Genomic DNA, 16,078 nt, shown 5'->3' with positions numbered 1-16,078 from the left:
TTTTTTTTTTTTTTTTTTAAATCCTTGTTAAGTACTCAGTGATCAGAATTGGAAACAGAATTAGTTGGTAAAGTATATTCAAGGTGTGGATTTTTGTTCAAGAAAGCCAGCTCTGTCTCATTCAGATGCCCTGCTCTGTCAACCTTTGAGTCACCTACATGATTTCTGTATGTTTGTCACTATTACTGGCCCCTAGAGGCCCAGGAGTAACTCTCAGAAAATGAGTGAGGCTCAGATTTGATTGTAGCTACATCAAGAGCTGATGCTGGTTGATCAGCTTTATTTATTGCCAGGGCTTAGGGTTTCGGTGTGTGTGTATGTAGGGAAGAAAAACAGGCAGTTCTGTGATATATAGAATGCTCCTCCTTTAATTTAGGGGCATCAGATATTTTGGCCAGGCAGCAGAAAAGCTCAGGTATTTATAAAAAACCTTATTTAATTATTTATTTTATTAGTATTATTCACTCTGTGGTGATTTGGACCTTTGTTCTGTGGGACACTTCTATCACTTGTTTTTGTATTTTAGGGAAGGGTCTACAAGGTGTTCAGGGTCTCACTACTAAATCAGACTCATAGTAATCTGCCTTTTTACAGCTTCCCAAGCCTGGCAAGTGCAGGGTCCTGAGTTCAAGCCCCAGTACTGAAAAAAAAAAAAAAAAAAAAAAAAAAAAAAGAGCTGGGATTACAGGCATGCCCAGTCAGTTGTCATCTCAGTGCGCCCTGGGGGCAGGGCTGGCACAGCTGGCCCTGGGATCAAACCCTCAGCCCCTGAGCTATTTGGGTGGCCAGGAGCTTTTATCTCTTGAGGTCATTTTGTAAATACTCATAGTATAACTCACTACACACTGTGGCTCCTATACCTACGGGAGAGAGAGCCCTGCTGGATGATTCTCTGGATAGATGTTTAGGTTATGCCAATTTTCTTTTCTTTCTTTCTTTTTTTTTTTTTTTTTTTTTTTTTTTTGTGGAACTGGGGATTGAACTCAGGCCCTTGCGCTTGCCAGGGAAGTGCTTATAACACTGAGCCATCTCCCCGGCCCCTATGCCCATTTTCTTTCTCCCTTTTGATGCTATAGTTTTTCTCAGAAAGTTTTAGTTTAAGTAATTAGATTCTTATAGGGGCATGGAGACCGGTGACATATGGCAGGTATGGGAGGTTTTCACTCCTAGACAAATGGCTAGGAAAGAAGAGCCAGAGAAGCTTAAACACATAGCACAAAGATTGGGAAGTTAGGTGGGAAAGTGGGGAGTTATTTGGTGTAACTGCTTTGGCCAATGTGACTGTTGCTGCCAAGGTGGAACTGATTGGTGGGGTGATACTGAGGATTTAATTGATAATTCAATCATTCCTTGAAGAGGATGGTTCATTTTTCTTTAAAATTATGTATATGAAATATATCAATTTCTTTGACATTTATTTTAAAAAAATTTTTAAAATTTTTTATGTATTTGGTACAGGGTATCACACAGCTCAGACTTGTAGTGATCCTCCTGCTTCAGCCTCCCCAGTACTGGGATTACAGGTGTGCATGTGGTACTGGGTATCAAACTCTGATCCTTGCTCTTGCCTGGCAGGTGCTTAGACCACCGAGCTATCTCCCCAACCCTCTTGGAAATTTGTATGACATTATTATTAACACTTACAAACACCCGAGTGCTCCCATTGCTCAGTCCAGGAGAAGTTTCTTTCTTTCTTTTTATTTTTTTGCAGAACCAGAGATTGAACTCAGGCCCTTGCGCTTCTGAGCCATCTCCCCGGCCGAGGTTTATTTCTGTTATAGTTTCTGAGGCTTCACACATAGTCAGCTGGCTCATAGGGCACATGGCAGAGGTCAGCTGCTCAACTCATGGCAGGGGAAGAGCTCCAGACAAGATGCAATCCCTGAGGTCCCGTCGCCTGTGAACTACGTCCTGCAGTGCAGCCACACGTCCTAATAGCCGATTCAGGGCTGCACTGGGGAGGTTAGAGTTCTGTGCCGTCGTCGCTCCAGGAGCCTCTTCATGCAGTCAGGTTGATGATCAGGTTTAGCTGGCACATGACCTAAAGAGTGTACAGAGCATGAAGTAACCAAGTTCTGAGCTATGAGGTACACACAGGGACACCAACTGAGGGCAACTTGGGAACAGCATGGAAGTGTTTGGTGGGGTCAGAGGGTCGCAGGGCTCCATCTTCAGCCGTGTTTCTTCTTAGGTGGTCTCATGGCGGTAAAGTGCTAGAATTCATGGCATGTCTATCCTGTGGCAGATTCTGTTGTTAGGTGTTACGTTGCTCACTTAATCTTCTGGACAGCTTCATAGTGCGTCTTCTCTGTCATCCTTACTTCGAAGGTGTAGTGACTAAGGTGGAGAGCCATGATGTGCAGCTATATGGTGGCATCCTGCATGGCACCCTCGGAGCAGTTCTTGTCGTCTTCTGATTGGCTCTGGCTCCTCTGTTGCTCCTGTCCCTTCACGGGCCCCTCTCCCTGCAGCAACCAGTGCATTTTCACGCTCACGTATGGAGTCATCATCACATGCAGAAATAGAATCCCACTTGGCCTCCATATTCTCGTGTGATCTGACCCTCAGCCCTCCATCTGCTCCATGCCTTGCTCCTGCCTCTCCTGTCTGCAAGCCTTTTGCCCTGCACCCGGGATGCTGTTCTGAACATTGCTAGGTTGTACCTTAGTTGGTTCAAGTACGGGCTTGACTGCGCAACTTAAGGGAGGCCTGCCCTGACCATCTTATGTAAAATTGCTTTGAGTCAGTCTTTGATCCCTGCTTTGTTTTTGTTCCTAAAATTATATATTTGTGTTGCCTTCCCAAAGAAATCCCATGAGGTTGGAGACTTCGTCCGTGTGTTTACTGGTGTCTTTCTTTTTTAGAATAGTACATGGAAGGTTTTCTTTAATATTTGTTAAATAAATGAATAAGTGGTGCATTTGCCTTTGTTGTTCATGTTTAATATGACTCAACTTGGGAAAAAACAGGGGAGAAGAAAGGGATATATACCTGAGAGTTATAAGGTTATGTCTTCATTGGCTTTATATTTATTGCCAAGACTTTGCTGGGATAGCTGACTAAGAAAATGCTCAGAAAATCTTGATTGAATGAATGCCCTGTGTAATTTGTTCTGGATTTCAGACATAGGAGTTCAGAGCGGAGAGAATAGTGTGAGCTGGAGCACTTCAGAGAAAATTGTTGGAGGACTTGCAGATTTTTTTTTTGTCTTCGATATTTGAGATTTTTTTGGTTGTGTTGAGGATCAGTACACATGATTCACTTTGTGCACAATTCTTAACACATACCAAAAAAAGCCATGTATTGTTTTTCAGTTGTTCCAGTGACTTTCCAGCTTCAAATTTAGAGGCAAATTTTCGTAAGAGGATTAAGTACCAGTATCTTCAAATGCTGACAAAGTGTTACTTAAGTTCCACCAATTCACAATTTTGCATCACATACACTACATATTCAAATTTTTGATCTTTCACAGCACATTAACAAAATCAGGCAAACCGGACTACCACTACCAAAGATGTTACAGAGTGCACACGATTCTGACAGGGCAACAATTAGGATGTAGTTTTCTTTAGGAAACAATTCTACTGAAAACATGGGAACAGAAGTCATTTAAAGTATCCAAGACATATTACATATGTGACAGTGATTCCAAATTCCCGTTTAGTATGCTTTGTATTGCAGGATATAAAACTAATCCCCACCTATGGAGTGTTAAGCTTACACCCAAGATAGTCAAAGCCTGCCATAATTCAATGTCCTACTATTTCTGGTTGTACCAAAAAATAAACAACCAGAGAATGATTTCACCCCATAAAAGATCATTTACACTTAAAGAATGTGATGAGGTGGGATTCCCTCCTTTTTAAAAATGTTTCTAGAGCTACTAAAATACTTACATTTACAAAATAATTGATAAAAATATTCCTCTGGATTGTACAAGAAGGGAGACAGGGAGCACTGATAAGACATGGTGTGCAATTAATCAGACTTGGCTTCTTTTTTTTCTGCTTCATCAGAGGCTGCACTCTCCTCATTTTTAGTTTCTCCATTTTTCGCAGGTAAATCTTTCTTGGTTTCTTGATTAGCCACTGCAGCCTGTTTTCCTTTGGCTCCCCTTTCCCCTTTTGCTTGCACTTTTTTGTCCGAAGACTTATTTCCCGCTGCCTTTTTTAGCTTTGTTTCCACTTTAGCTGGAACAGTTTAGCTGACACCCTCACTGATCTCCTCTTGGGCTGTTTCGCCACTGACCCTTTGGCTGAGCTGACCTTCCTCTTGGGCATCTTGGTGGCTTGCAGGGTGTGTGCGGAGGCTGCAGGTCGAGGCGCATGAGAGCCTCACGGAGCTGCGCAGTTCGACCAGAGCTCAGGACTTGCAGATTTTGAAGGAGAGATTGAATGTAGCTGGAGAAATTAGGATTTTTTTTTTAAAAGCTAAAGTACCAGTAGGTTATCTATTTTGGCCTTCCTGTTTATAGAAGGGGAAGCTGAGCCAAGAGAAGGAAAAGATTGGTCCAAAGGCACACAGCTAGCTTGAGCCAGGACCATGTCTGGAATCTGGGTGTCTCAGTCCCTTTCCTCCATACAGTGCTTGCTGCCTTCAGAATGCAGGGGGTCATCTTGGGGCATACAAGGTGACAGGGAACAGCATGAGCAAAGGTCCAGAGGCAGAAGATGTGTTGGCTTGTGTGAGATGGTTGTTAGATCATCCTCATTGAATCTGCACATTTATGAAAGATTCCTGGGAGGGAGAGTAGGCTGTGGAAGGCGAGTCAGATGCTGGAGAGTCTTGGACATCATTGTGAGGATTTTAAATTTAGAAAGAGAGAGCCATGTGAAAATGTTTGTTCTTTTCGGTGAATGTGGCATAAAACTCATTGGAATGATCCAAATATTGCCATAGTTGGGAGCCTAATGACATTTCACTTTGCTTTTTAGTCCCCTGTATTTGGAAATGTGTGGTGGTTTTTAGAGATGATGACATTTAATTCCCAGATAAGATGTATGAATTCAGTTTTCTAAGAGAGCTTGAGAATAAGAAGCAAGTATTTATCTTTAATTCTGTATGTGGCTCTAAAAGACATTTTAGGGTCTAGATGATAATTTCTCTGAGAAACCTGGGCTATATTAGGACATGGGAGGGAGGGTCTCATCACACTGGTGTGAAGATAGTGAGGGAGCGTTGGGGAGGGATAGAAGGAACAGATGGAAAAAGAATGTGAGCAGCTTTCAAGCGGGCTTGGACCTGTGTGTTGGAGGAGCTGCCCAGTGGCTGGGGAGCAGGCATCCGGGGACTTCAATCTGAAGCTGTTTTTTTGGACACAGGAGGCCGGTGGAAGTATAACTTGTCTCCTGGGCCCACAAATGCTTTGTGCAGATGGGTTCTGCTAAAGCCTAGGTCACATAAGTTTTCAACCAGGGGAGATGAAAATAGACTGATACAGCTCTTACCAGGCCAGTGAATTGGCACGGGATATGATACTTCAGCTTTTTCCATGTGCAGGAATCTTTTTCCATCTCTATGGAAAAACTTTGAAAGTCAGCATGAAAGTGAGAACACAGACCTTAAAGTAATATCACATACTGGATCTGAAAGTTGGGGTTGCAGGAAAAATTCTGGAGCACTCAACCTGCAACAGGTATTTACTGAGTAGTGCCTACTAAATACCATATATTGTGCTGAGTACTGGAGCCTCAGTCATTTGATCATATTGGCCCATATCCTATTGATAGAATATTAACTTTTGACTCTATTTCATGGAAAGAGTCTTAGCCCCAAGGGTTACATAGTTTGGTATAGTAAGTCCCCGGCTTATGAACCAGTTCTGTTCTGGGAAAACATTTGTAAGTTGGATTTATGCATAGGTCCAACCAAAAATACCCCAAAAAACTACATCAATACTGCTTCTCCTATTGCTCCTAGACGTCGTGAGTTCTGATTGAGCACTGTACTACTGTCCACCGTCCAGTATACAGTAGACACACAGCAGCACAGCAGTGATGGTGTTTGGCAGACTCATGAGCTACTTCTGCTGTTTGTTCTCATCTATCTAATGCAAGGTTCATTCCTATCTGTGATGACCCTCAATTTGAATGTTCGTAAGTCAAAAAATTACTGTCTCTGCTTCTATTTTTTTTTATGTCTATCATTACATCTATTACATTGTAGTACTGGGGATTGAACCCAGAGCCTTCACACTAAGCCACATCCCCAGGTTTCTTGTTTGTTTTAATTTTCAAAAACACCCTACTAAGTTGCTAAATTGCCCAGGAAGGACTCAAACTTGGAATCCTTCTGTCTAAGCCTTCCAGAGTAGAGTGTTGGTATTACCACTCCCAGGCTTGGTCTGCACATTCACAGTTAGTTCAGACTGTTCTTTTATATTTGTATTTACTTCTTGAATGTTTATTGGGTGAGAGAATATTTTGAATTTTGATGTAATTTGCAAGATGAACAAGATTTTATGAGAGTCCTCAGCTGATTGGCTAGATTGACCTCGAAGATATGGCAGCCCTCTTGTTTGCTGGGGCTCCTACCCGGAAGTGGAGTGGAGTGGGTGGTAATGTAGTAATGGATGCCCTTTATCTTATTTTGTCCACAATGGGCCACCCTTCCTGACCCCCCTGTTTAACTTTAAGGGCTGTGATGGCTGAGGATGTAGCTCTGTGGCTTATATGGGACCCTGCATTTGATCCCCAACAAAAAAATTAAGAGATATGAAAATCAGCTCCTAAGCATTGAGTTTGGGAAGCACCATTAGGGCAGTACTTCCCTAATAAAACCTTGAAGGTAGAAATCCTTCCAGGAGAACCTCTGCTACCTCAGTGGTCCCAAAGAAGAGCCTGCTGCACGTGATCTGTTCCCATTCCTGTGCAAGTTGTCTTTGTCCTGTGGATGCAGGGTATGCAGCACGTGCCCCTCTTCACTTCTGTCTGCTTCGCTGGCTCCCTTTGGAAGTGCTGGCAGGACCATGCTGTCTCGCTTCTGTGAGTGACACAAATAAGGAGATTTTCCCATCATTTGGAAGGGCAGCTGCTCAGAACAAACAGCGGGAAGAGAAGATGAATACAGAAGAGGAGTGGGGCTTGTTTTCATTTTTTTGCCTTTAGGTTGCCAACAGGGGCGAGATTGCTGACTTTTCCCCTCGTTTGCTTAGCATTTGGAGTCAGCTTGTACAGTGTCTGAGGTTGTGTCTCCTACTCTCTTGTGTCTATGAGCGCTTTACAGAAAACTACAAAAAAAAAAAAAAAAAGATGATGGGGCTGGTGAGATGGCTCAGTGGTCTAAAGCACCTACTTAGAACAAGCTTAGCAAAGTACAGGGACCATGGTTCAATCCCCCAGCACCACATGCCAGCCAGCCCCGCCCCCTGGTGGGCTGAGCTGGCCACACACACACACACACACACACACACACACACAAATAAATTTAAAAAAAAATTAAAAAAAAAAAAGATGAATTATTAGGGAAGTACTACCTTAATGGTGCTTCCCAAACTTAATGCTGAGGAGCTAAAAATGATCCTTTTCTTCAACTTAAAGGTGGTTTAAAAAAAAAAATGTGCATTGCCATACATTTTTTTTTTTTAATGATTTTAGTACAAGGTCTATAGGGTCTCACTACATAGATCGGACTAATAGTGATTCTTCTGTTTCCAGCCTCCCAAGTGCTGGGATTACAGGCATGCACCACCATGCCCAGTCTCAATCGCAGTCTCAGCGTACCCCGCGGGCTGGGCCGGCATGACACCCCGGGGATTGAACCCCTGCCGCTACGTTCTGCCTAAGCAGGCGCTTTAGTCTCCTGAGCTATCAGGCATCTAACTCTTGCTAAAGCTCTGAAAGCATGCTTTTTTCCTCATTTTAATTTATTTATTTTTTGTGATGGTCTTGCTAAGCATTTCAGACTAGCCCTGTTCTCACTTTTGTAGCTCCCAGGCTGGTCTCAAACTCAAAGTGATCCTCCGTCTCAGCCTCCAGGAGTGCTGGGATTACAGGCAAGCACCACCACACCTGGTTCCTCTTCCTTATTTTTGTTTACTTTTCCTACAGTATCTTTTTTTTTTTTTTTGTGGAACCGGGGATTGAACTCAGGCCCTTGCGCTTGCCAGGCAAGTGCTTATTCCACTGAGCCATCTCCCCGGCCCCGTTTCCTACAGTATCTTAGCTCTCCCAGGGCTTACCGCTTACCTTTATGTCAAGGATGTATCAATCTCCATCTTAGTGGTTACCTTAAGAATAGAGACTCTTGGGCCAGCGAGATAGCTCAACAGACTTAAGTGCCTGCTTAGGCAAGTACAGGGACCTGGGTTTGATCCCTGGGGCACCACATGCAGCGCCAGCCCTGCCCCTGGGCACTCTGAGCTGGCCACCAAGTCTGGGCGTGGTGACGCATACCTGTAATCCCAGTGCTGAGAAGGCTGAAAACAGGAGGATCACTATGAGTCCAAGCTGCTTAGTGAGACCCCATTAAGAAAAAAAAGAAAAAAAAAAAAAAAGGAAAAAGAATAGAAATTCTTAAGGTAGGTGGCTTGGGTTCAGATTCCTTCTTCACCCCTTCTTGTGTGTGTACCTACCTAAATCTCTGTGCCTCAGTTTCCTAATCTGAAATAAGACATAATAATAGTACCTGCTTCATAAAGTTTTTGGGAAATTAAACAAATGGACTATGCTTAAAAGATGATGTGGCACGTAGCTCATGTTACTGGCAACCTAGACAGACAACCCACAGGCACCTCAGACTCTCTGGGCCAATCTTTATCTTTGTAAAGCTGTTCTTCCTCTTGTATTCTTCTACTCCATCCACCTTTAGTTTCTCCTCCCAACAGTCCTACTCAAAGTCTTACCAGTTCTGCTTCCCAAACAATGGGTCAGATTACCCTTTATTGTCTTGCGGCCTCCAACCCTAGACCATTTTCTGTTGGAATTGGACTTTACTGCCTCAGAGTGCCTGCCTCCGGGTGTTCTTCAGTCTCCCAGATTGCTCCATGCATGAGCTTTCTCAATTACAACCTAATGATATTTGCTTGCTGAAAGCTCTTGCCTTTTTAAATTGAGGAGTAACATGAAGTGCACAGTAATAAGCCTATAGTTTAGTAGATTTCAACATTTGTATGCATCCAGGTCGTTACCAGCCAGATAAAGTGCAGAACATTTCCAGCACTCCAGAAGCTTGCTTCATGCCTCTTTCCCAGAGAACGTTGGCATTCCTACCCTAACCACCCTTTGGTCATCATTTGTTTTGCCTTTTCTTGATCTTAGTATAAATGAATCACAGAGACTCTTTTTTTTTTTATTTTTCTTTCACAGGATAACTCCACCCTTTAGCCTGACATTCAGAAGTCTTTGTTAAGCTTTTACTTCAAGTCCTCCCCACGTGCCTTCCCTGCATGTAGCTTGCCAATACAACAGGTTTATTTTTTTCCTTCCTTGTGTTTGTACTTCATACTTTTTTGCCCTCCTGAATTCCTTCCCTTGGCCAATTCATCTTTCAAAGCCCAGCTCCTGAATGAAGTCCTTTTCTGCCTTCTGGAGGCAGGATTGTTACAGTTAGTTACTTATTTGACATCTTTCTCCTTTACCCTTTGCCTTCATGAGCCAGTGGATGATGGTGCATTTCCTCCATAATTGGTTAAGTTGAATTTTATGCATGTTCATTCTGGAAATTAGAAAGTTAAGACCAAAAAACTAAAACCAAAAACAATTGCCTTTTTTTTTTTTTTTTTGTGGAACCTGGGATTGAACTCAGGCCCTTGCGCTTGCCAGGGAAGCGCTTAGTCTACCGAGCCATCTCCCCAGCCCCCAAAACAATATCATTATACAGAAATATAATGATGGTTTACACATGAACCAAGTTATATACCAACACTTAAAAAAATTATTTTTTATGTATTTAGGACAGGGTTTACAGGGTCTTACTACACAGTATTGATCCTCCTGTTTTCAACCTTCCAAGCACTGGGATTACAGGTGTGCACCACCACCCAGTCTCAGACTCAGTGCACCCCGGGGGTGGGACCGGCATAGCTTGTGGTGCGGGGGATCAAACCCCAGCCCCTGCGCTCTTCCTAAGCAGGCGCTTTAGTTCGCTGAGCTATATGGCTGGCTCCCAGAATTTTTTATAAAGACAGGGTCTTACTCCGTAGCTCAGGCTGGCCTTGAGTTTGCTATGTAGGTCAGGCTGGCTGCAAACTCTTACTGGTCCTCCTGCCTCAGCCTCCTGAATTCTGCTATTACGGCTGTGTGCCACCATGCCCAACTTTATACCAACATTTAAAAAAGATATACATTCACAAAAGGCTAGATACTTATACTTTATTTATTTATTTTTAATCTCTTATTTATGTTTAGGTCTCTCCCCTCATTCAAACTATTATAGAAATACTATAATGGGGAAAGTACAGCACAGTGGAGGAGTGCTTCCCTGGAGTCACTGTCATAAATGTCGTTATGCCTATATTTTAATGTAGTTCCCTAATTATTTTATGGGCTTATCTTTCTACAACTAAAATGATAAAAGAAGAACATGTTTATTGTTCTTAGCCATTTCCCTCCAGAATATCTTTCTTCTGTGTTGCTTTTGCCAGGGTGAGTGAGAGAGCTCATTGTTAGCTGTATTAATAATACTTGCCAGGGCTGGCCAAGTAGCTCAGCAGACTAAAGCACCTGCTTAGGCAGCGCACAGCCACCTGGGTTTGATCCCCAGTGTACCATGCTGGCCCTGCCCTAGGGGCACGCTAAGACTGTGATTGAGACTGAGTGTGGTGGCCTGTGCCTGTAATCCCAGCTCTTGGGAGGCTGTAAACAGGAGAATCACCATGAGTCTGATCCATGTAGTGAGACCCTGTAGATTCTGTAGACCCTGTACCAAATACATAAAAAAATAAATAATACCTGCCTATGCAGGTGCTAAGTCCGCTGAGCTGTCTCGCCAGCCTTTGTTCTTTTGAGCAGTTTCCTTCTCTTTCACAATGTCTATTGTACCTTTTGAATCTTATTTGCCCTTTCAATTTCTTACACTAGGGAGACAATACAGTGTTTACACATGCTAGTCTGATTTATTTCATTTATGGGTATGGTCTCTAGTTATATCCATTTACCTATAATAGCCTCAAGTTTATCTTTTTTATAGTTGAGTAGTACTCCATTGTATAAAAATAGCACGTCTTTTTTATCTATTCCTTGGTGGATAGGCATTTGAGTTGTTTCCAAGATTTGGCTATGACACATTATGCTGCTATAAATGTGGATGCACGTATATCATTGTGGTATGATGAAAAACTATTCTTCTAGCAACAATTGTTCAACAGCTCCAAGCTTGAACTTTCTTTCTTTCTTTCTTTTTTTTTTAACTTTCTACTTCTTGAATAACAAAATTAAAAAAAAAAATCTGCTCTGTGTTTATAACTTTGCTTATTAGTTGAACCGGAAATCTGACTTGAAAACCTTGTATTGGTGGAGCGTACATCACATGTCACCTCTTGCCCTGGACACGGGTGATGCTTCGGCCTACGTGCTGGTCCCGCCCAGACAGCATGCAGTGCTTGTGCTGGTGTGTTGGCGTGGTCATCATTTTGCTTTTTTTCCCTCTTTATTTGTGTAAAGTATTATAACCATGGCTGCAGAGAAACTCAGTGGTATGATCAGCAAAGCTAAGAGCAAAACTGTGAGAGCCATGATAAAGAAATCATTGTGAAGTTTTTAAAGTCCTGGAAAAAAATAGGAATTTATAAGTAATATTTGGGCCTCAGATCCACATATTTAGTTTTGTATTATTTTTTATTAGAAAAATATCTTCAGTCCCCTGATTTTTTGGTGTTTGAACATGAATTTGGAGTGAATTGAGTTCAACAAATGAGGTTGAATCACTGTATATGATTTGTTGTTAACCATGATGTATACAGTAGCTCTGTTGAAATTGCCCCTTTTAGGGGGCCGGGGAGATGCCGGGGAGATGGCTCAGTAGAATAAGTGCTTGACTGGCAAATGTAAGGATCTGAGTTCAATCCCCGGTTCCCCAAAAAAAAAAAAAAAAAAAGAAATTGCCCCTTCTGATGGAAATTATATATGTCTTGGCAATATCTCCAGATCTCCCAGCCTTCATTCCAGTAACTAGCATTTTCTTTTGCCCTGTGTTCCTGTGAGTTCAGCTTTTTGTAGATTCTCTATAATTGAGATCGTGAGGTGTTTTGCTTTCTGTTTCTGGTTGTCTCAACATATGGTCTTCCCGTTTCATCTATGTTACAGGAAGTGACGCCAATACCATTTCTATCTGTCTATCTCTCTCTCTCTCTCTATCTGTCTGAGATAGGGTCTCACTCTGTCCTTCAGACTGGTCTAGTTGAGCCCATTGTATAGCCTAGGCTGGCCTCAACTCACGGCAGTCCTCCTGCCTCAGCCTCCTGAGTGCTGGGATCGCAGGAGTGCACCACCATACTGGGTACTGGCACTTATTCTACTGAGCCATCTCCCTGGCATCTCCCCGGCCCCCTAGAAGGGGCAATTTCAACAGAGCTACTGTATACATCATGGTTAACAACAAATCATATACAGTGATTCAACCTCATTTGTTGAACTCAATTCACTCCAATTCATGTTCAATGCAGAATAGTACTGCATTGTGTTTACATGCCACATTTTCTTTATTCATCTGCTGACGCTTAGGTTGAGTCCATATTTTGGCTCCTGTGACTAATGCTGCAGAGAACATGAGAGTGCTGGTATCTCTCTTAAACTACTGATTTTATATTCTTTAGATATATTCCCAAATGTAGGAAATATGTTAGTTCTATTTTTAATTTTTTGAGGAACCTCCATATTGTCTCCATAGTGGCTGTATAATTTACATTCCCACCAACAGTGAATAGCACAGCATTTACTGTTCCCATATCCTTGCCAACTCTTGTCTTTGGTCTTTCTTTTTTGTTTTGTTTTTTTTTTTTTCAGAACCGGGGATTGAACTGAGGCCCTTGCGCTTGCCAGGGAAGCACTTATTCTACTGAGCCATCTCCCCAGCCCGTCTTTGGTCTTTCTGATAGTAATTGTTCACACACCTGTTAGCCATTTGCATGTACTTTGAAAACTGTGTGTTCAGGTGCTTCAAACATTTTTAAGTCAGGTTATTTTCTCACTATCAAGTTGTTTAAGTACCTTAAGCCCTTAGGAAACCGAGCCTCTGTCAGATACATATTCATATGTTTTTATATTTTATTTTACCAACTATTTTAATGTTAAGGATATTAGTATCATATGTATTACACTGATTTTTTTCCCCAGTCATTTGTCTTTTAATTGTTAAAATAAATATTTTGAATTTCTGTAGTGAAATTTTATCAGTCTTTTTTTTTTTTTTTTTTTTTTGGTGGAACTGGGAATTGAACTCGGTCCTTTGTGCTTGCCAGGCAAGCACTTAGTCTACTGAGCCATCTCCCTGGCCCATAGCCATCTCCCCCGCCCTTCATCAGTCTTAAACATTATGGTGCTTTCTCTTACCAGCATTAAATATCCATTATATGTTCTTCTGTTTTCTAGTGTGGTTTTTTTCAATGCAAAAAAAAAAAAAGTTGTATAATGGAAGTATCAAGAAAAGCAAAAAATTATTTTCTGAAAAATTGATAAAGTTAGCAGCCAATGATGAAAAAAGTGAAGGAAACAAAATTTATTATGTGTCCTTTTTATTATTTATTTATTTAGTATTTAGGACATGGTCTACAGGGTCTCATTGCGTAGATTGGACTTGTAGTGATTCTCCTGTTTTCAGCCTCCCAAGGGCTGGGATTACAGGCCTGCGCTACCACGCCCAGTCTCAATCGCAGTCTCAGTGTGCCGCAAGGGCGGGGCCGACATGGCAGGCCCAGGACATGCCCTTTTTAAACATTTAAACCTTTCCTCTGTCTGGAACTTATAAATAATAATAGTGAATGTTTTTGGTGCATACTTACATCAGGCACTGAATACTTTCTATGTACTGACTCATTTGTTACTTTCAACAACCCTAAGACATCAGCACCATTACTTTCACTGTCAGTATCCCTGTGCCTGGACTCATTGAAAGTTGCCCAAAGAAAGCATTCGGGTTCAGGTGGTCACAGGCTAGAGCCCGTGGCCTTAACTGCTCTAATGTAGAGTTATTCTGGTGGCTATAGTTAAGGAATCCATTCTTTCCCTGCTGTTTTGAAAATGCTGATTTTTCTCCTGTGTTTCCATATATACTCTGTGCATTTAGGTCATTGCTAGTCTCTTGCTCTGTTAAGCTGTCTACTGTGTTGCTAGCACCATCTTGGTTTGTAACCGTGAAGAACATTTCCTCCTTTGTGTTGCAATGCCTGGGAAAGACTTTGTTGTAGACATTTAATGAATATTTGCACAGTTGATATAATGGTGATGAAATTTAAAGCATTTGTACTTTTTTTTTTGCGGAACCAGGGATTGACATTTGTACTTTGGATAGGAAAAATAACCTAAATCGTCATCCTTGCTGACCATCGACTGAAATACAGTGGTACTTTGGTTCATGAATGCTTCTGCTCATGAAAAATTTGGTTTGTGAACAGAGATATTCTGCATAACTTTGCTTCTGTTCAAGAACAGGTGACATTGAATTTTATGGGGATACCTTATTCATTGTATGGTCAATTTGATTAATGGCCAAAATCATGAAAAGAATTAAGTTCATGAACAAAGGAAGGCATCTCTGTATTCCTTTCAATTGTGCATATAGAAAGTATAACAGGATTGTAGACAGTAAGATTAACAGCCACACAAGTGGCCTCAAAACCATACAAACCATTACAGCAAATAACCACTAGTAAGAATGTATGCAATGTGTTAATTATTGAAACTGTTCTACCAATTTGGTTTGAAACTGTCTCATCGCTATTTGTTTATCAATGGAATCATGGGAAAAAACCCAACCATATAAACCATGTAAGGCAATTAAACTAAATCAAGGTATATTTAGATAGGTTATCCATACTGGATTACCTAACATCTTTCTTTTTTCCTATTGTTTAGTCTTTTATTTTGTAATATATGTGCACATATGTACATATATGTATACGTATATATATATATCTTCTCATATATGTTGGGCTTCTCATATAAGAGAAACCATGTCATTTTCAAACTGTGTGTCTGATTTACTCCACTTAACATTATGGTTTTAAAGTGCGTACATATCCTACAAATGACTGGTTTATCCTTCTTTCTGCCAGAGTAGTACGACTGAGACTGGGCGTGGTGGTATGCACCTGTAATCCCAACACTTGGGAGGCTGAAAAACAGGAAGGATCACTACAAGTCAAAAAAAAAAAAAAAGTGCCTATTTATTTCGGTTGCCTGTTTTTGGATTAGGTCTTTAAATTTGCAGGGTCTAATTTTTTTCAAGTACTTTATCGGTTCTAGATGTTAATCCTTTGTCTGAGGAGTAACTTGCACATTATTTCCTTTTCCCCTTCTGTAGGTTATCTTTTCACTCTGTTGGTTGTTTCCATTGCTGTGCAGGAGCCTTTAAATTTGATGGGATCTCATTTGTTGATTATTGCTATTATTTCTTGTGCTAGTAGGGTTCTGTTCAGAAAGTCTTTGCTGGTGCTTATGTCTTCAAGAGTTTCCTATTTTATCTTCCACCTGGCTAAATGTTTTTGTTTTAGTACCTAGATCTTTGATCTATTTTTATCACAACTCAGTGCATGGTGAGAGGTACAGGTCTAGGTTCAATGTGCAATATGTAGACAACCAGTTTTCCTAGCATTGTTTGTTAAAGAGGCTGTTATTCCTCCAGCAGAAGGATTTGGTCCCTTTGTCAAAGATGAGGTTGCTGAGTGTACTTGGAGTTATTGCTGCATGCTCTATTCCGATTGGGGAGTGGAGACCTTTCACACTGAGAGTTATTACCGAGAGGTTACTGATTTATTCCTGTCATTGCATTGGTTTCCTATTGCTGATTCCCTGACTTTTTTTTCCTTTTGTTTAGCTGCTCATTCAGCCAGATGAAGTCATTCTTTCTGACTTAGTTGCAGTGTTGGCCTGTCTCTGTCTGTCTGTCTCTTCCTCTCTGCCTATCTCTGTCTCTCTGTCTCTCT

At 41.4% G+C, this 16,078-nt stretch overlaps 1 protein-coding gene across 1 annotated transcript in view; it reads left to right on the top strand.

Annotated features, from left to right (window-relative positions):
• St5 (suppression of tumorigenicity 5) overlaps window positions 1–16,078 on the top strand; it is a 179,446-nt gene that overhangs the window by 8,792 nt on the left and 154,576 nt on the right. The gene's annotated exons all lie outside the window — the stretch shown is intronic.

The sequence above is a fragment of the Octodon degus genome, unplaced genomic scaffold (assembly GCF_000260255.1).
Source record: "Octodon degus isolate 3935 unplaced genomic scaffold, OctDeg1.0 scaffold00302, whole genome shotgun sequence".
NCBI lineage: Eukaryota > Metazoa > Chordata > Mammalia > Rodentia > Octodontidae > Octodon > Octodon degus.
Note: the sequence above shows the minus strand (reverse complement) of the source record. Positions and strands in the feature narration are given on the sequence as shown.